The sequence below is a fragment of the Callorhinus ursinus genome, unplaced genomic scaffold, assembly GCF_003265705.2.
Source record: "Callorhinus ursinus isolate GAN/ISIS: 27379988/994484 unplaced genomic scaffold, GSC_fseal_2.0 scaffold4, whole genome shotgun sequence".
Lineage (NCBI taxonomy): Eukaryota > Metazoa > Chordata > Mammalia > Carnivora > Otariidae > Callorhinus > Callorhinus ursinus.
In genome coordinates, this window is record NW_027397066.1 from 55,430,878 (window position 1) to 55,451,876 (window position 20,999).

Below are 20,999 nucleotides of genomic sequence, written 5' to 3' on the forward strand. Positions count from 1 at the left end.
GTTGTCAATGTGTTTCTTTGCTTTTGTTATTAATTGCCTTATATAATTGGCTGCTCCCACGTTAGGGGCATAGATATTTACAATTGTTAGATCTTCTTGTTGGATAGACCCTTTAAGTAGGATATAGTGTCCTTCCTCATCTCTTATTACAGTCTTTGTTTTAAAATCTAATTTGTCGGATGCATGGGTGGCTCAGTTGGTTAAGCAACTGCCTTCAGCTCAGGTCATGATTATGGAGTCCCGGGATTGAGTCCCACATTGGGCTCCCTGCTCAGCGGGGAGTCTGCTTCTCTCTCTGACCCTCCCCCCCTCATGCTGTCTCTCTCATTCTCTCTCTAAAATAAATAAATAAAATCTTTAATAAATAAATAAATAAATAAATAAATAAATAAATAAATAAAATCTAATTTGTCTGATATAAGGATTGCCACTCCAGCTTTGTTTTTGTGTCCATTAGCATGGTAAATGGTTTTTCACCCCCTCACTTTCAATCTGGGGGTGTCTTAGGGTCTAAAATGAGTCTCTTGCAGACAGCATATCGATGGGTCTTGTGTTTTTATCCAATCTGATGGCCTGTGTCTTTTGATTGGGGCATTTAGCCCATTTACATTCAGGGTAACTCTTGAAAGATATGAATTTAGTGCCATTGTATTGCCTGTAAGGTGACTGTTACTGTATATTGTCTGTATTCCTTTCTGGTCTCTGCTGCTTTTAGGCTCTCTCTTTGCTTAGAGGACCCCTTTCAATATTTCTTGTAGGGCTGGTTTCATGTTTGCAAATTCCTTTAGTTTTTGTTTGTCCTGGAAGCTTTTTATCTCTCCTCCTATTTTCAATGACAGCCTAGCTGGATATAGTATTCTTAGCTGCATATTTTTCTCATTTAGTGTTCTGAAGATATCATGCCAATCCTTTCTGGCCTGCCAGGTCTCTATGGATAGGTTTGTTGCCAATCTAATGTTTCTACCATTAGAGGTTACATATCTCTTCTCCCGAGCTGCTTTCAAGATTTTCTCTCTGTCTCTCAGAATTGTGAGTTTTACTATTAGATGTTGGGGTGTTGACCTATTTTTATTGATTTTGAGAGGGGTTCTCTGTGCCTCCAGGATTTTGATGCCTGTTTCCTTCCTCACATTAGGGAAGTTCTCTGCTATAATTTGCTCCAGTATACCTTCTGCCCCTCTCTCTCTTTCTTCTCCTTCTTGGATCCTAATTATTCTAATGTTGTTTCGTCTTATGGTATCGCTTATCTCTCGAATTCTGCCCTCGTGATCCAGTAGTTGTTTATCTCTCTTTTTCTCACCTTCTTTATTTTCCAACATTTGGTCTTGTATATTGCTGATTCTCTCTTCTGCCTCATTTATCATAGCAGTTAGTGCCCCCATTTTTTATTGCACCTCATTAATAGCCTTTTTGATTTCGATTTGGTTAGATTTTAGTTCTTTTATTTCTCCAGGAAGGGTTTCTCTAATAACTTCCATGCTTTTTTCAAGCCCAGCTAGTACCTTTAAAATCATGATTCTGAACTCTAGGTCCGACATCATACTAATATCTGTATTGAGAAGGTCCCTGGCAGATGGTACTACCTCTTGTTCTTTTTGCTGAGGTGATTTTTTTCATCTTGTCATTTTGTCCAGAGGAGAATAGATGAATGAGAGAACAAAATGCTAATAGGTTAACAACGTCCCCAGCAAATATACTCTAAACAAACCAGAAAAGACCTAAAATCAGGGGAAAAGAAAGGGAAAGAAAGAAAAAAGAAAGAGAAAAGGATAAAAACAAACAAAAACATAACAAAACAAAAATAAACAGAATATGATCAGATATGATCAGGCTAGTGCATAGATCAGTGCCACACAGTAGATTTTGGGTATATTTTGGTCTATTAGGAGAAAGTGCCTCCTAAAATTTTAAAGAAACAAAGACTTATATATGTACAAAATAAGGGTTGATACAGTGAAGGGATGGATGATGACTTTAAAGATGAAAATTATAAAAGATTTTATAAAAGGAATTGATACAATAAGAAGTTGAAAAAAGAAAGAAGATTAAAAAAAAAAGGGAGAGACTGTGATCAGGCAGGAGACTAGAACAAAGCTATACACTAGTGATTTAGGGTATATTTTGATCTGTTAGAAGAAACTGTATCTCAAAATTTTAAAGAGAGAACAACTTATATATATATATATGCCAAAAATAAGGGCATCTACTATGAAGGCATAGAATATGACTCTAAAAATGAAAAATAAATTTTTTTTTCCAAAAGGGATTGATAAGATGTTGGTTGAAAAAGGGAAAAAGAAAAATTCAAAAAAAAAAACCATTTAAAAAAATTAACTTTGAAAAACTAATGAATCATGGTAAAGAAGCCATGAATTCTCTGTGCAGTATTCCCCTAGCGCTGGAGTTCTCCCGTTCTCCTTGATCTGTAAACTTGGTCTTGGCTGGCTGTTCGTGCTGATCTTCTGGGGGAGGGGACTGTTGCCGTGGTTCCCAAATGTCTTTGCCGGAGGCGGAATTGCCCCGCCCTTGTCATCCGGGCTAAGCAATCTGCTCGGGTTTGCTCCGGGAGCTTTTGTTCCCTTCAAACTTTCCGTACAGCTTTGGAGGACGAAAGTGAAAATGGTGGCCTCCCAATTCCCGCCCTGGAGGAGCCCAGAACTTGGGGGCCCCACTTCTCAGTGAGCCCCCAGAGAAAAGCAGTCAATCACTCCCGTCTCCCTGGTCTCTGGCCACACTCCGTGCTCACCCGGCCTGTGACTGAGCATTTCTATCTCTGGCACCTGACTCAGTGTGGATTCTCCAAACCCAGCAGATCCCTGCGGTGTGCTCCCGTGCCGCTCCTCCCAGAAGAGGAAGGGGAGTCTCCCCGGATCACTGCTTGTTGGGTCCCTGCTGGAGGAGCAGTGGCCCGACTGTGTCGCTAATCACAGTTTATGGCAACCCCGAGCTGAGAGCCTGACCTCGGCTCTGTCTCTGCAGCCAGCTTCCCTGCCCCGATACCTGGGAGCTCAGGCACCCCCGCTCTTTCTGTGACCCCCACGGTCCTGAGACCACACTGTCCCATGAGGGTTCCACCCTCCGCTTAGCCACTGGAGCGATGTCCCTCAGCGGAGCCAACTTCTAAAAGGTCCGATTTTGTGCTCCGCGGCTCTATCACTTGCCAGAAGCGGCCGACGGAGGCCCCTCCCCCGCCGTCTATCCTCCTGAATATCGCCTCGGATTCACTTCTCCGCACGTCCTACCTTCCAGTAAGTGATCGCTTTTCTGTTTAGAGGGTTGTTGCTATTCTTCTCTTCGATCTCCTGTTGAGTTCATAGGTTTGATCCCTATTCAGCTGAATTCCTGAGACCAGACGAAATTCAGGTCTCCTACCCCTCTGCCATCTTGCTCTGTCCCCTGACCCTTTCATTTTCTTTTAATAATCTTTTTCAAATCTTTCACACTTGGCTACAGTGAACTGGTTTTTCCAATCTCCTGAAATACCTGAAAAGAAAGATAAAATGGTACATTTGAGACTACTACAAAATTTCCTTCTTAAATCAGTTTTCATTTGAATTTCCACATGTGTATTCTTAAACCTTTAATTTTTTCATATCTGCTCCATAACTCCATTCCTCACTCCCAAACTCTTGCGTGCACTACCAGTTTACTGACTAGGAAAACTGGGAAAAGTTCCTAGTCAGTAAACTTGTTGATTACTTTCTTGTTGCTGTTTAAGATCATTAATATATAAACTATAACAGAAGACTTCTGAGTTTTCCAAAAAATCCCATGGATTTTTCTAGTATCTTATATAAAGAAGTAATCCCTTCAATATTTCAAGAAATGTCACTGGGAGAAAATCCAATGTCTCAAAATCTTTATTCTTTGGCCTCAAGAGCCTTGTAAACAAAAAAATAAAGAATTTTTCAGTCCTTTTAAAACTATATTTTTCAATGTCAAGTGATAATTTATGAAAAAAATTTCTGTGATCAAGTAAGATTTGGAAATGACTGGGTTAAATGTAATTAAACATATGTATTATCACAGAATTTCTCAATTTTCCAAAGACTAACCATATCTTAAGACCTTGAAGGAAAGACAGATATATTCATATATCCACTTCCAAAGAATATCTGATAAAAACAATGCCATTTCTCACAGGTAATCCAGAAGTCATTTGCAAGCCAAGGTTTAGGTGGAAAAAAAAAAAGAGCAGAGAAGAAAACATGCCAAAATAACTTTGTTAATCTGTCCCAGGATTTCCCAACTTTGGCATGTTATTTTATTTGTTTATATTTCCACTGTTGACATTCAAAGCCAGACCATTGGCTGGGCAGATGTGAGACTGTCCTGTGTATTATTGTGAGTTTAGCAGCATCCTCGGCCTGTACAGATTAGATGCCTCTAGCATACCCCTAGTCATGACTCTCAAAAATGTCTTTGGATGTTGCCAAACATTGTCTGGAAGGCAAAATAATTCCTGGCTGAGATCCAGATATTCTTAGAAAGATTTATCCATAGCCTACTTTCTAACTTTCTAAAAAAAAAAAAAAAAAATCTCTGGGATGCACAAAGGCACATTATAATTAATGAAATTATCCTTAACAGTCCCTATATAAGCTGACCCAAATACTTGTTTCTCCAAAACTGTCTTAGTTTATATTAATAATTATTCACTCTTTACTCTAAGATTTTACCCCACTGCCCACTGCCTGTATTGTGTGATTCCTCTTTGCCTCATTAACTTAGGGCTTGGATTTTGGATATGCTAATGGAATTTGAATATGGGTCATATGTACCACATCTAAACAGAAACTTTAAAGACATTGTAAGTTTCCAGCGCCTCTCTTGCTCCTCCTGTCTATTATGATATTGGGCATATCCCACAAGTGGGTAGCTCTTTCAGCCTATGTTTCATAAAAAGAAGACATAAGAGGCTGAGACTATGAAAGTCAAAGTAAAACTGATCAGAATCAAAAAGAGTAAAAGTAAAACTGCAGCAGCCACTGGTGGCCAACATTCAGCAACATTAAACAAAAAATAAAACTTGTGGTTTTAAACCACTGAGATGCTTGGAGTTGTGGGTTTTTTGTTTTTTTTAAGATTTTATTTATTTGAGTGAGAGAGAGAATGAGAGAGCACAAGCATGGGGAGGGTCAGAGGGAGAGGGAGAAGCAGACTCCCCACCAAGCCAAAAGCCCATGACCTTGGGATCATGACCTGGGGGCTGAAGACAGACGCTTAACTGACTGAGCCACACAGGCGCCCCTTGGAGTTGTTTCATAGCAAAACTCATACATACACAACTAACAGAATCTCTCCTTCTCACTCTTTCTCTCTCTTTTTCTCTTTCTTTCTTACATACAAACAATTCAATTCAACACATCTTTATTAAGGGACTAATTTTTGCAAGATGCTAGCTATTACATTGAGATAAATGTTGAGGATGCAGTGATTTACCATATCATAACAACAACCTCAAGGAATTGACACTTTTCATTATTCATTTGGTATGCTTAACATCATTTAAGCTGGCTACCCACTACAGCAAAAATTTAAAGGAATATGAAGAATATCTAGAGAGTTCAGACAAATGAAAGACATTCTTTGATACAGCAAAAGATGCCAAGACGCATGCTTATCAATGCATAGGCTCTTGAGTAAACATTTTTCATTAGAAGTTTTGTCTTACATGTCAGGCTTACAGAAATTATAGTTTATTTGCCACAAATTATTTCCCCTAAGGTTTTTGTTGTTGTTGTTGTTGTTGTTCCTATTTTTTTCTTGCCAGCTCAATCTCTTTCCATTTCCTATAATATTGCTATTTGCTTCCCAACTACACTCTCCATGACTGTAATTAGCAAACTGTATAGAAACTAGTATATGATTTCTCACCCTTTCTCATGATGGGAGATACAGAATGATCCATATCAAAATCTGCTACAGTGATAGAATTTGTACTTGGATTCTGCTTCATCACATTGAAAGAGCTATGATAGAGGATTTTATCCATAGTTTCTTCTGACAGATCTTTGCTTAGAAACTTTAACAACTTCTGAATTTCATGCTTTGGATCCTAAAAAAATTACAAACAAAAATAATTATTTCAGGTAGATTTAGCCATGAAATAGGCAATGCATTTAATAAGGTTCTACATATGTCAATGTGGTGAAAGAAATGATTTTATATTTTTATGTGCATTTTTCATTTTGCTTTTCAAAGTACATGTCCTTTTTTTTTTTTAAAGATTTTATTTATTTATTTGACAGAGAGAGACAGCGAGAGCAGGAACACAAGCAGGGGGAGTGGGAGAGGGAGAAGCAGGCTTCCCGCTGAGCAGGGAGCCTGATGTGGGACTTGATCTCAGGACCCTGGGATCATGACCTGAGCCGAAGGCAGATGCTTAATGACTGAGCCACCCAGGCACCCTACATGTCCTATTTTTGGCCAGGCAACCATCTACTAAAAGGAAGAGTAAATTTTGTCTGTTTTCAAATTTTTATTTAAATTCTAGTTAGTTAACATATAATGTAATATTGGTTTCAGGAGTAGAATTTAGCGATGCATCTCTTACATATAATACCCAGTGCTCATCATAGCAAGTGCCCTCCTTACGACCCATAATTTTGTTTCAAAAAAATGCAAAAAAAAAGTGTTGATATTCAACCTTTCACACTCAAAAATAGAATTAACCTGTAGAATAACAAATGGTAATAAAGCAACCTACTATTATCATAAGGTATAATTTTCAAAATCCTTGACCTCCTTTTTTTTTTTTAAGATTTTATTTATTTATTTGACAGAGAGAGACATAGCGAGAGAAGGAACACAAGCAGAGGGACTGGTAGAGAGAGAAGCAGGCTTCCCACAGAGCAGGGAGTCCGATGCGGGGCTCGATTCCAGGACCATGGGATCGTGACCTGAGCCAAAAGCAGATGCTTAATGACTGAGCCACCCAGGTGCTCCCTTGACCTCCATTTTTAAATCATACTTAATATAAAGAATAGATTACCTACCAAATGTGTTTTAAAGATTTTATTTATTTATTTGAGAGAGAGAGAGATAGCGAGAGAGAACATGAATGGAGCGGGGAGAGGTGCAGAGGGAGAGGGAGAAGCAAGCTTCCTGCTGAGCAGGGAGTCAGATGCAGAGCTCAATCCCAGCACCCCAGGATCATGACCTGAGTGGAAGGCAGATGCCACGCAGGCAACCCTACCTACCAAACACTAAAAGAAGAATTAATACCCATTCCCATTCTTCTCAAACTCTTCCAAGAAGTAGAAGAGGGAATAACAATTCCAAACCCATTTTACAAGACTAGCATCATCCAAATACCAAAACCAGATAAGAACAACACAAGAAAGTAACATGCTAACAGCTCTGATGAACATCAATGCAAAAATCCTGAATGAAATATTAGCAAACAAAATTCAACAGCACATTAAAAGGTTTGTATACCATGATCAAATGGGATTTATTCCAGTGATACAAAAGTGGTTCAATATCAGCAAATCAACCAATGTGATATACCACATTAACAAAATGAAGGATGAAAATCATATGATCATTTCAAAAGATGCAGAAAAAGCATTGAAAAAATTCAACATCCATTTATGATAAAAACTCTTAAAGTGGGTATGGAGGGAACATACCACAACAGTAGGCCGTATATGACAAGCCCACGGCTAATATACTCAATGATGAAAAGCTGAAAGCTTTTCCTCTAAGATCAAGAACTATAGTCAACAATAACTATAGTTAACAATACTGCATTGTATATTTGAAAGTTGCTAAAAGAGTAGATCTTAAAAGTTCTCATCACAAGAAAAAAATAACTATGTGTGGTGATGGATATCAGCTAGACTTACTGTGATCCTTTCATAAAATATACATATATTGAATCATTATATTGTTAATATTGTGTTATATGTCAATTATGTCACAATAAAAAAAAAAAGAACAGATTACCTATTCCCTAGAGCTATAGTGGAAAGAAGATACTCTTTCTACCTCTCACTTCTACATAGATTTTTTTGATAGTATGAATATATGAGGAGAAAAGTAAATAAAATCCTGTCCATTTCCAGCCTAAGGAATGGTGGAGAAGAGAAAGAGGCAATGATGAACAGGAGATATATTTGATGTATTTCTTATGATTTCACTTCTCTATGCTTCAGACTCCATAGGATAGCATATAAGAACAGTGAAAGAGTAGCACTCAGGCCAAATAGTTTGTGCCCTGTTACCCATCAGAGAGGTGATCTTCTTGGTGGTCCAAACCAAACTGAGGCTGAGAGCCATAATGTTAGTGACATGATGAGATCAGGCAGAAAGGTGATCTGTTTAGCTTTATTGAGCTACATCTCAATTCATGGAAACAGAACCAGAGAGTCTTTGTAGTGGCTCTAAAAGAATCTGTTTATTGTAGAAACGGTAATGAACTTGCTGGAAATCAGACACATAACTTAATTATTCAAGGGAAAGAATCACAATGAAGTCCCAGTTGTGTCAGGTATATCCTGTGAAAGTTAAATGGAAGAGTGATGGGGAAAAGGTACACTGCTCAGGCTTGGAATGGGAATATTTGGGGTGGATTTGATGGCACAGAGACTCTAGAACCCTTGGGTAATTTTCAGCCTTTTCTACCAGCAGATGTAGAGTCTCCTCCCATATTTGAGGAGGCTAAACTTCTTTTGCTTAAAGACCTTATTATACCTAAGGTGGGTAGTTTTCTTTCCAGGTAACACCTATCCTCTTCAAGATCCACCCCAATCCCTACTTGTTGCTTCTAGACACATAATTAGGGTAATATGTCACCCCTTAATCCAGAGTGACAGGTAAAAAGTGGTTTAAACAGGATGTAGAAGAAGCTGGGAATTTAACTAATGAATCTGCCAGAGGGGGTCACCTTAGCTGGGTAAGGCAGTTGGGACTTAATTCCCTAGAGGCTATAGAACAGATTTCCCAAATAAGAGATGAAGGGTAGTCATAGTTATCTAAAGGAATTTGGGTGTGGACAAGCTTTCTGAAACACATACAATTTAAGAGATGTGAAACATTTCTTAAATGGACTATTTAAATAATCAGATAAGTTTTTGATCAAATTGGAGAGTGAATTAATTTTCATGCTAATAACCAGATAGAAGATGAAAAAATAAAAACTAGATGTTCTATAAATTAAATAACATGTTTTCCCCACTGTGCTGGCCCCTTGGGGAAGCAATCACAAATAAGATAATTTTAATCCCTATATCCAAGGAGCTCACATTATACTAGAGGAGACCAAGAAAATGTAAGAAACACATATATAAAATAATTAGAAGTGGTGGTAGATGCTATGAAAAGAACAATAGCAAAAGAGATTTTAATGGATAATAATAAGGTGAATTATTTGACATTATGGACATGAACAGAATTCTGTGGAGAGTTAACATTTAAATTAAGACATGGAGGATGAGAAAAAGTTAATTTGAAAATAGTGGGAAAAAATATTTCAGGCAGGCTCACTTAGTAAGAAGATGAAAAGTGACACCAGAAGAGGTTGGAGAGATAGCCAGGAACTAAATAATGTTGAACTCTAAATTATCAATGATTTTGTATTTCATGTAGAGACAGAAATCATTGACATATTTGAAGAAGGCAGTGGGCATACTCTCATTTAGGTTTCAAGATCATTTTCTCTGAGTGGACAATAGAAGCAAAATGAGATACTCCAAATAAGTCAAGATAGGTGCCTAAACTAGAGCAGGAGTCAGTAGTGGTAGAAAAAAGTAAATTAAGTGAAAGCTCGATTTTCAAGACAGAGTTAGCAGGATAGTGGATTAGTAATATTTATAGATCAAGAAGAAAGGAAAATGTGATACAAAAACAGATGAATCTTGGGTTTCCTTAAAAAATAAAAAAGAAATTATAATTGTTGCTTACCTCTTTCATGTCTTCATAGAATAGGTAAAGGATATGATAATCATTCGTCTTCTCCCACCAGCCCTTCACATGGTCATACCAAGAACCATAAGCCACTAAATTGAAAGATATAATCTTTGGAAAATTAAAACTATTTACATAAAGAATTGTTAAATATTAATCCAAGTCATCGTTATCAGCACAAACACACTTATTAGTTCAAGAAAGAGGGATGGTAGGATAATTACCCCTGTTCTCAATGAATTTGCAATCTACCTGGAAAGGAGTGGAAGGGGAGTTCATAGAAGAAGGAGAAAGGGAGAGAAAATCATAGGGATGGAGAGTTAAGGAAGAGCTGCCGAGGAAGAGTATATTTGGATCTAAGAATAACTGGGTTTAATAATGATAAAATGAGTAGACATTCTATGGGCAGAGAATAGTCCAGGTAGCAGCAGGAGTAAAAATTTGCAAGATATCATTGAGATGTTCTTGCCTTGAAAAGAGAGTTTTTATAGAAGAATGTTTATATGAGAACTTTAAGTAGAACTACTACTATTGGCATAAATATGTTTCCCTGAAAGAGAGAATGCAGAGGTAGAGAAACAGAGCCTTGAGGATAAAATCTTTACCCAAGAATTTTCAGTTTATATAATAAAAATAAGGGAATGATAGAGAAGAGTCCAAGAAATAAGTGTAAAATCAAAACAATAAAATGGATGCACAGCAAGAGAAGAAACCAGTTGCCACTAATACTAATGAAATAATAAGACTAAGAACTGAAATATCTGTGCTACCTATTCCCCAAAATTTCTGAAAGGGAAGAGACAACTGTGTATTCTGCTTCCTCTATAGTCTTCCTAAAACAGTAGAGTGCTGGGCACATATTAGGTTTATAATAAACACAGATTTACATTTGACCTATCTCCTTGAAAAAAGACTTTTCACTATAGAACTCTTTGATTAAAATAAGAGTTGAACCCACCCTTCCCAGTCATGAATTTATCCAGGAACTCCTCCCAGGTGCCAGGCTCTGGGTGTAATTTTGCCATCTGGTAGAAATAATAGTAAAACACAGCCACATCCTTAGCATTTCATGCCACATAGACCATCTGTGGGGAGATATGGGAAATCATCATTTCATTTATATTATTTAACAGTTTGTAAACTTTTGCTTATCTTGCAAGAATGCTTATTTTCTCTTTTCTATTTCCTGATCTCAGCATTTACGTGTATTTCCTGACATAGAGTATTCACAACTATATATTGTTTTAACATAAAGGCTTGCACTTTCAGACCCTGTTTCTCTTTAGCCTTTGAAAAGAACATCTCTTAAAACAGAAAAATGAGTATCATGAGAATTACAGCAAATATTAAATTAACATTGTTCTTAAATTTAAAATATTTTTCTGTGTCACTTATTAAACATATAAAAAGAAATGTAAAAGTTACAAAACATAAAAAGATAAAGTAAACATTTTTTATTATTTTTTTCATTTTTTCACTATTAGTTTTTTTGAGAAAGAGAGAGAATGCACATGTGCATGAGGTGGGGGGAGGGACTGAGAGAGAGGGAAAGAGAGAATCTTAAGCAGGTTCCAAGCTCAATGCACAACCCAGTGTGGGGCTCTATCTCACAGTCCTGAGATCATGACCTGAGCTGAAATCAAGAGCTGGATGCTTAACCAACTGAGCTGCACAGACGCCTCTAAAGTAAAATTTTTAAAGCTGAAAAGTGTCCTATTTTTAATTGAAAATAAATTATTATTCAGGTACATTTAATCAATAAGGATTAAACATTCTTCATTCTGCTCACGATCACATAACAATCATTGCTGTTTATAAGATTTGGTGTGGGATTAAAATTTATTTTATGTATAGAACCCTAAAGATTGCTTAGAAACAGAAATTTTGAGCATATTTTCCAATAGAAATGACATTGTTATGTCTCAGTGGTAATTAGGTTTCCAGGCAAGTCCACTGAAATCCATTAAGCTTACTTCTCCCCTGAAGTACATCTAATAATACGGAGGCCCCACCCACCCAGGCAGTAAATAAATCCCTAAGGGAAAATGCATTCAGGAAGAAATATACTTTCCTCTAATTAGAAACAGTTTTCTTCTTCTCTTCCAATTGATGGGAAAAGGAAATGGGAAGTTTTATATCCCCAAGCCACTGATAGTAGTTCTCATATTCTGGGATAAGAAGGGAGTGGGTGGAAAGAGGTTTTTTTGAAAGACTGAGTATAGAGCTCTAAGAGTTGAGACAGTTCTTGAAATAAACATTTCCAATAACTTCTTATTTCAATATCAAGAGACTATGGTAATGAGCCAACTGTTTTCCTCTATCGTCATCACCTCTAAGTTCTTTAGTGAGGACTATTTCCACTTACCTCAGTGTAGATAGAACGTACATTGAAGTACTATTTTAATTACTGACAACTAGCAACCACCCAACTATCTATTAATAGTACTGTGGGTAAGTTGGTTGTGAAATATTCACATAGACCTAATGGAATTCCTTATATCAGTGATTCTCAAACAGTAGCATGACTCAAATTCACCTGGAGGTTTTATTAAAACTCAGATTTCTGGACCTCATCCCCATAATCTTTGATTCAATAGGTCTGAATTGGGCCTAAGATTTGCTTCTCTCACATGGCTACTTTTGCTCAGGGTACCCCATTTTGTGATCCACAGGCTACATTAAAGAAACCAAAACAAAAACAAGGTGACAGCATGACAAGAATTGATCTCATAAATATTATGTTAAATGAAGTAAGTTAAATATTCAAGATTATATACTTTCTTATTGCAGACAAACTAATAATAAAAACATTTAGGATAGTGGTTATCTTTGAAAATAGGGATTGCTGCCCAGAGTGCAAAGAAACAGAGCTTTTGGGGTGCTGGTAATGTTCAATTTCTTGATCTGGGTGCTGGTTTCATGGGAATGCTCATTTTGTAAAAATTCATCAAGCTGTATGCCTAAGATTTATGTACTTTTCTCCACATATGTTATACTTGAATTAAAATGGTTATTTTAAAAAGAAGCCTAAAATGAACCCATATATATAATATAAAATATATATAATTATAAATCTATATTTGTAATTTCATGAAAAAGCAGTTCTAGCATTATTTAAATATTTAGATACGAAATATTTAAAAGTGGATACTGAGTAAAGGGATTTAGACAGAAAGACAGGCATTTTAGAGAACAGAATACCTGAGAGATTCTCAGTGTTTGGGAACTAAGTCTATACCTATATATCTATAACACTGGTGTCCATTGGTGTTATTTCAACCCTTGGATATAGGGACCACGTTACTATTTTCACAATGATTTACCCAGGGGTTGTAATATCTCATTGTAATTTCTGAATGATGAATAAAAGAAATTTCAACACAAATAAGGATTTTTTTTCTTTAAATGTTGCTACCTTGCAGGTATTTTCCCAAAATGAAGAAGGGAGAAGTTGAACAGTTAGGTCTGTTTTCACTAATCAAGGAGGCTGCATTTTTTTCAACTCCTCCACACCTACAAGCACAAAAGCTAATCTGTATTATAAATGTGGAATCATAAAGGTCAATTACAATAAACTCTAAGACTTTGTAAACATTAACCCTACTATATGTCTTGAAATAACTATATATAGCTTCAGATACATATAAAATCTACCATGAGATCAAAAATGATAAATTCTTGGGACACCTGGGTGGCTCAGTCGGTCAGGCATCTGCCTTCGGCTCGGGTCATGATCCCGGGGTCCTGGGATGGAGTCCTGTGTTGGGCTCCCTGCTCAGCAGGGAGCCTGCTTCTCCCTCTGCCTCTCCCCCTGCCTGTACTCGCTCTCTCTCTCTCTCTCTGACAAATAAATAAATAAAATCTTTAAAAAAGTGATAAATTCTTGTTAGTGATGCTGTTTTATTTCCTATGTAGAACAGACAGTAAGTGTCTGTAAAATCTTCAGATATAACACCTTGCTGAGGCAGAAACAACAATAGGCCAATGTCAAGACATCCAAATTTTTCCTTCATTTATCTTTTTCTCATTTACTATATGGGGAAGTTGAACTGGAAGATTTCAAAATCCCTTTCCAGGTTTCTTATATTCAAATTATAAGATCAATTAAGCCATGAAGCTCATAATTAATTTTTAAAATTTTAATAATGCATGACCATCCATAATTCTATTTCTTGAGTCTGTGAACATCAGCTAACAAGCAGTAGGCATGATTTTATATTGGATCAAACTCTGAATTTTTTGTATATAATGATCATACATTTAAATGTTGAAGACTTCCATCTGTGCAATTAAGAAAAAATATATACTTGGGGCACCTGGGTGGCTCAGTCACTAAGCGTCTGCTTTCGGCTCAGATCATGATCCCAGGGTCCTGGGATCGAGCCCCACATCGGGCTCCCTGCTCCGTAGGAAGCCTGCTTCTCCCTCTCCCACTCCCCCTGCTGTGTTCCCTCTCTCACTGTCTCTCTCTCTCTCTCTGTCAAATAAATAAAATCTAAAAAAAAAAAAGAAAAAATATATACTCATCCAAATCTCTTATGTCGATATTATGTTTGGGTGCAAGAGTAGTATAATATGGTTATTAGTAAAACCAGATTCTTACTCTTCTATTATAGACACTTAGGATTCAACTGTCCAAGCTCTGTCTATAGCAATTCCATCATGATTCCTTGAAACACCACAAAATGATAAGGGGATTTATTCTTATGGTAAAAAGGAACATTCAGGGAAAATACCATTCTGGAGTCCAGGAATAATCAATTCCATGAACGGCACTCGTTTGTTTATTGCATCCTGCTTACATTTCTCCACATCCCCATTATTATAGATCAAATCCAATATTTCACTGACCCAGGTTGTTCCTAAGGGGGAAAAAATGGAACAACTATAAACTTTTCTGTCAAAAAGGGTATAAGAGGGTCAATATAGGTAGAGAAATTGTATAATACCAAAAACAAAAAGGTGCTCTTCCTTTCCATCCCCCTTTTCTCTTCTCACTTTTCTAAGGAAACATCCTTATCTATCTTGAACATATACATATGTGTTGTGTGTGAGAGTGGGAGTAAATCTGATTAAAGTAATCATAAAGTAAGTCATAAAAGAGAAGTAAAACGTGGGTAATTTAAGACAGTGTGTAAGTCATGTATCAAACACTCCTGAATGCAATGCAGAGGGAAGCAGACAATTTCAAGGAGTCTAACTAGCAGTTTGTAGAGTTTTTATTAATATCAAAAATATGATTAGGCTTTGGGACTGAAGAGTACTTGAGGCAAAAACATTCAGTGGAGGTCTGAAGAAAGGATACAAAGAGAACTTCGTGATTGCATCTGTGGTGAGTAGGTGCTACTCACAAACAAGAGACCATAGATCCTAAGTGAGCAGAAAAGATGGAGTCACTCTGGTCTTTATGAGATTGTGTCTCATTTGTCTTGAGAAATGGAACTAAAGTACAGATGGTCCCTTACTTATAATGGTTCAACTTACTATTTTTCGACTTTATGATGGTGTGAAACTCATAGGCGTTCAGTAGAAACTGAACTTCAAATTTAAAATTTTGATCTTCTCCTGGACTAGTGATAAGCAATATGAAGCTTTCTCTCATGATGCTAGGCAGTGGCAACAAGAAGCAGGTCCCAGTCAGCCGGGCAATAATGAAGATAAACAACTGGTACACTTAAAACCAGTCTGTACCCACACAACCATTCTGTTTTTCACTTATGGTACAGTATTCAATAGATTGCATGAGATATTCAGCACTTACTATAAAATAGGATTTGCATTAATTTTGTACAATTGCAGGCTAGTATAAGTATGCTGAGCACATTTAAGGTAGGCTACGCTAAGCTATGATGTTCAGTATTAAATACATTTTCAACTTCTGATGAGTTTATAGGGAGGTAACATCATCATAAGTCTGTATATAAGGATATGGCTTATTTAACTGTCTACAGTGTTCAATGATCAGGTTATTGAGGCTGGGCTGAAAAAGCAATTATAATGATAGGAGAAAAATATCTTCTTAACTATTCCTATCCCTTTCCTCTTTATCAAACATGTAATGAATGATAGTCTCTAAATTAAATAATCATGGGTGGAAACTAAAAAATTAAATTAAGTAATTAATCTATGCACAGCATAGATTTTGGCCAATGACCTGCACAAGGATGTACCTTTGGATTGGTTCCATAAATTAGAGTACTTTAGGCCTCCTTTCTTGTGGACAATTCTTCCTACTTTTCATCCCTAAATCATGAATATGAGACTGTCTTCCTCATCCCTCTAACACAGACAATTACAGTGCTAAGAAAAAGGTGAGTCAAATTAATACTATCCTTGAAGATTTTGGTGCCCCATCTGGCTTAGGCTTAAGCAGTGATTCATGGGGAAAAAAGAGACCTAAGTTCCAAAGTACAACAGAACATATTTCATTTCCTGTCAGTGAATGGTTGAAGTTACGGCCACTGAAATCTGTTGGAAAGAAATACCATTTAGCTATGCTTCGAATTGGAAATGTTTATTTTCCATAATTTTTGGGAAAAAAAACCCACATGATTTACCATATATATGGAGCAAGTCAGCTTAGATCCTTTACAACAAAATTCACAGGAAACTGATATATTAATAACTTTAAGACATGTTCTTAACAGTTTGTAAAGAGAAAAAAAATCAAAGAAAACAATGACCAAGAGTATATAATTACTTTATGTGTAGCCACCTAGCCACCTAGCTTTTATTGTATCAGAAGAAATACAGCTTCAAAGAGCACTTTCATAAATAAACTATTTGTAAAATTGTACCTTCCAAAGATGATCTTAATGGTTTTCTGTTTGTGAACATATTTTTTAAAATAGCAAAGACAAAAAGAGCATATATATTTTCAATAACTGTCCAACATTTTTTTTCTTTTATAGATTGTATTTATTTATTTGACAGAGAGAGTGAGAGAGCACAAGCAGGGGGTAGAGCAGAGCGAGAGGGAGAGGCAGTCTCCCCACCAAGCAGGGAGCCCAATCCCAGGACCCTGGGATCATGACCTGAGCGTAAGGCAGATGCTTATCCATCTGAGCCACCCAGACACCCCTGCCCTACCTTTTATAAACTTGTATCTCAACAAGGAGATGCAGAATAGTTTTGGTTCCAAACAATTTGGGATTGGTGAATTGCTCATAGAGCAATGTATGTAGTAAGAAAAGAAAGAAAAAAATAAGCTTTTGCCAAAACAAGCTTGTTTTCTATTACTTCAAAGGTCTGTATTGTACATTTGTTTATTTCCTGAGAGGATCTCTTTGTTTTCATACAATGTTATAATCTTGACATTAGAATCTCCAAAAATTTAGATGTTTCCTCCCAGGCTTTGTTACATATCCCTATGAAGTAATTTCAATATTTATCATATAAAAAGATTAGTACTTATTAAAAACTTCTTGTCCTTAAGTCTTTTAAGAAATTAAGCAGAAATATAAAGGAAAGTTGACTTTAGGGAATTTAACAATTGGAATAGTTGATTGATTATGGGCTCATTAATTAAGTGGATAAAAGGCAAGAGAAAACCCATTCTCTGATATCTCCCTTTACCTCTATCACTGAGTAAATTGGAAGACTCTGTCATAAAAAGGTCTGAAGAAATTAAAATTATTGATTCTTACTGAGGCATCTTAACTCCTTTCCGAGATCATATACTGAGGTCAGCAGCTATTTAACTTTATAACAAAATATTTCTAAATGCATTTATAAAGTGTAGAAAATAATAAAATATTAATGTTTTACACAGTATATTTAAAATACAATGAAAGGCGCCTGGGTGGCTCAGTCAGTTAAGCATCTGCCTTCACTCAGGTCATGATCCCAGGGTCCTGGGATGCAGACCCACATAAGGACTCCCTGTTCAGTGGGGAATCTGCTTCTCCTTCTCCCTCTGCCCCTCTCCCCTGCCCGTGCTCTCTCTCTCTCTCCTCTCTCTCTCAAATAAATAAATAAAAAATAAAAATAAATTGATATTTTATTAAATAAATTAGTATTTCATTACTATAGATCCAACAGCACTAGATCACCTTCCTGTGCATTATGAATCAGTGGAAGAAGAAAGAGTATAAAAACTAATAAGGTCTTGCAGGATTTATTTCATATATACTCTTTATATGTTAAATATCAACACTTTATATTGGTATATTGAATTGTATACAATAAAGATTGCTGGGGAGGAGGAGCAAGATGGTGGAGTAGTAGGAGACCTAAATTTCGTCTAGTCCCAGAAATTCAGCTAGATAGTTATCAAACCATTCTGAACACCTATGAACTCAACAGGAGATCAAAGAAAAGGATAGCAGCAACTCTCTGAACAGAAAAGCGGCCACTTTATGGAAGTTAGGATGTGCAGAGAGGTGAATCCAAGGCCATATTAGGAAGATGGATGGCGGGGGGAGGGGGCCTCCGTCAGCTGCTCCCGGCAAGTGATAGAGCAGTGGAGCACAAAATCGGAAATTTTAGAAGTCTGCTCCGCTGAGGGACGTCACTCCAGTGGCTAAGCGGAGCGGTGGAACCCTCACTGGGACAGTGTGGTCTCAGGACCCTCGGGGTCACAGAAAGACCGGGGTGCCTGAGTGGGGCAGAGCTCCCAGGTATCAGAGCGGGGAAGCCGGCTGCAGAGACAGAGTCGAGGAGTGGGCTCTTAGCTCGGGGTTGCCATAAACCATGATCCGCGGCACAGTAGGGCCACTGCTCTTCCAGGAGGGACCCAACAAGAGGCAGATCTGAGGAGACTCCCCTTCCTCCCCAAGGAGGAGCGGCACGGGAGCACACCACAGGGATCTGCTGAGTTTAGAGATTCCAAACGGGGTCATGTGCCAGAGATAGAAATGCTGGTCACGGGCCAGGTGAGCAGGGAGTGTGGCCAGAGACTGGGGAGACAGGAGTGCTTGACTGCTTTTCTCTGGGGGCTCACTGAGGAGTGGGGCCCTGAGCTCTCGGCTCCTCCGGGGCAGATTGGGAGGCTGCCATTTTCACACTTGTGCTCCAAAGCTGTTCGGAATGCTTTCAGGGAACAAAATCTCCCAGGGGCAAACCCGAGCAGATTATTTAGCCTGGACTGGCAAGGGCTGGGCAATTCTGCCTCTGGCAAAGACATTTGAGAACCACTGCAACAGGCCCCTCCCCCAGAAGATCAGCAAGAATAGCCAGCCAAGACCAAGTTTACCAATCAATGAGAATGGCAAACCCCCAGTGCTAGGGGAAAACAGCACATAGTCTTTAGTCTTTCAAAGTTAATTTTTAAAATTTCTTTATTTTTTCTTTTTCTATTTTTTTAGTTGAATTTTTCTTCTTTCCTTTTTCAACCAACATCTTACAATTCCTGTTTCAAAATCTTTTTTAATTTTCATTTTTACAGTCATATTCTATCTTTTCATTGTATTTAACCTTATTTTTTGTATATATATATATATATATATATATATATATATATATATATATATGTTGTTTTTTCTTTAAAATTTTGGGATACAGTTTCTTTTAAAGGACCAAAATATACCCTAAATCTAGTATGACATTGTCCTAGTCTCCTGCCTGATCACATCCTTTTTTTTAATTTTTAATTTTAATTTTTACATTTTTTTATTCTTTTTTCAACTAACTTCTTATGAATTCCTTTTTTAAAAATCTTTTTTAATTTTCATCTTTACAGTCATATTCCATCCCTTCATCATATTTACCCTTATTTTTGTATATATATAATTTTTCTTTCTTTAAAATTTTGGGAGGCAATTTCTCATAACAGACAAAAATACACCCAAAATCTAGTGTGTGGCTCTGTTATATTCACCAGTCTGATTATATTTTTTTTTTCTCCCTTCCTTTTCCCCCTGGTTTCGGGTCTCTTCTGATTCGTTTAGTGTATATTTTTCTGGGGTTGTTGTTACCCTTTTAGCATGTTTTTTAGCATTTTGTTCTCTCATTCATCTATTCTCCTCTGGACAAAATGACAACATGGAAAAACTCACCTCAAAAGAAAAAAAAAAAGAAAGAAAAGAACAAGAGGCAGTACTGACTGCCAGGGACCTAATCAATACAGACCTTAGTAAGATGTTGGAACTAGAGTTCAGAATGATGATTATAAAGATACTAGCTTGGCTTGAAAAAAATATAGAAGATACTAGAGAACCCCTTTCTGGAGAAATAAAAGAACTAAAATCTAACCAAGTCTAAATTAAAAAGGCTATTAGTGAGGTTCAATAAAAAGCAGAAGCTCTAACTGTGAGGATAAATGAAGCAGAAGAGAGATTAGTGAGATAGAAGACCAAATGATGGAAAATAAAGAACCTGAGAAAAAGAGAGAGAAACAACTACTGGATCACGAGGGGAGAATTTGAGAGATAAGTGATATCATAAAGCAAAACAACATTAGAATAATTGGGATACCAGAAGAAAAAGGAGAGAGAGGGGCAGAAGGTACATTGGAGCAAATTATAGCAGAGAACTTCCCTAATTTGGGGAAGGAAATAGGCATCAAAATCCAGGAGGCACAGAGAACCCCCCTCAAAATCAATAAAAATAGGTCAACACCCCGACATCTAATAGTAAAACTCACAATTCTGAGAGACAAAAAGAAAATCCTGAAAGCAGCTCGGGACTAGAGGTCTGTGACCTACAATGGTAGAAACATTAGATTCGTAGCAGACCTATCCACAGAGACCTGGCAGGCCAGAAAGCACTGGTATGATATATTCAGAGAACTAAATGAGAAAAATAAGCAGCCAAGAATACTGTATCCAGCTAGGCTGTCATTGAAAATAGGAGGAGAGATAAAAAGCTTCCAGGACAAACAAAAACTAAAAGAATTTGTGAACACCAAACTAGCCCTACAAGAAATATTGAAAGGGGTCCTCTAAGCAAAGAAAGAGTCTAAAAGTAACATAGACCAGAAAGGAACACAGACAATATACAGTAACAGTCACCTCACAGGCAATAACAATGGCACTAAATTCTTATCTTTCAATAGTTACCCTGAATGTAAATGGGCTAAATGTCCCAATCAAAAGACACAGACTATCAGATTGGATAAAAAAACAAGACCCATTGATATGCTGTCTGCAGGA

The 20,999-nt window shown here is 37.1% G+C and overlaps 1 pseudogene; it reads right to left on the minus strand.

The window, feature by feature from the left end:
- Positions 1–2,206: 2,206 nt before the first annotated feature.
- LOC112835503 (sulfotransferase 1 family member D1-like) overlaps positions 2,207–20,999 on the minus strand; it is a 63,042-nt pseudogene continuing 44,249 nt past the window's right edge.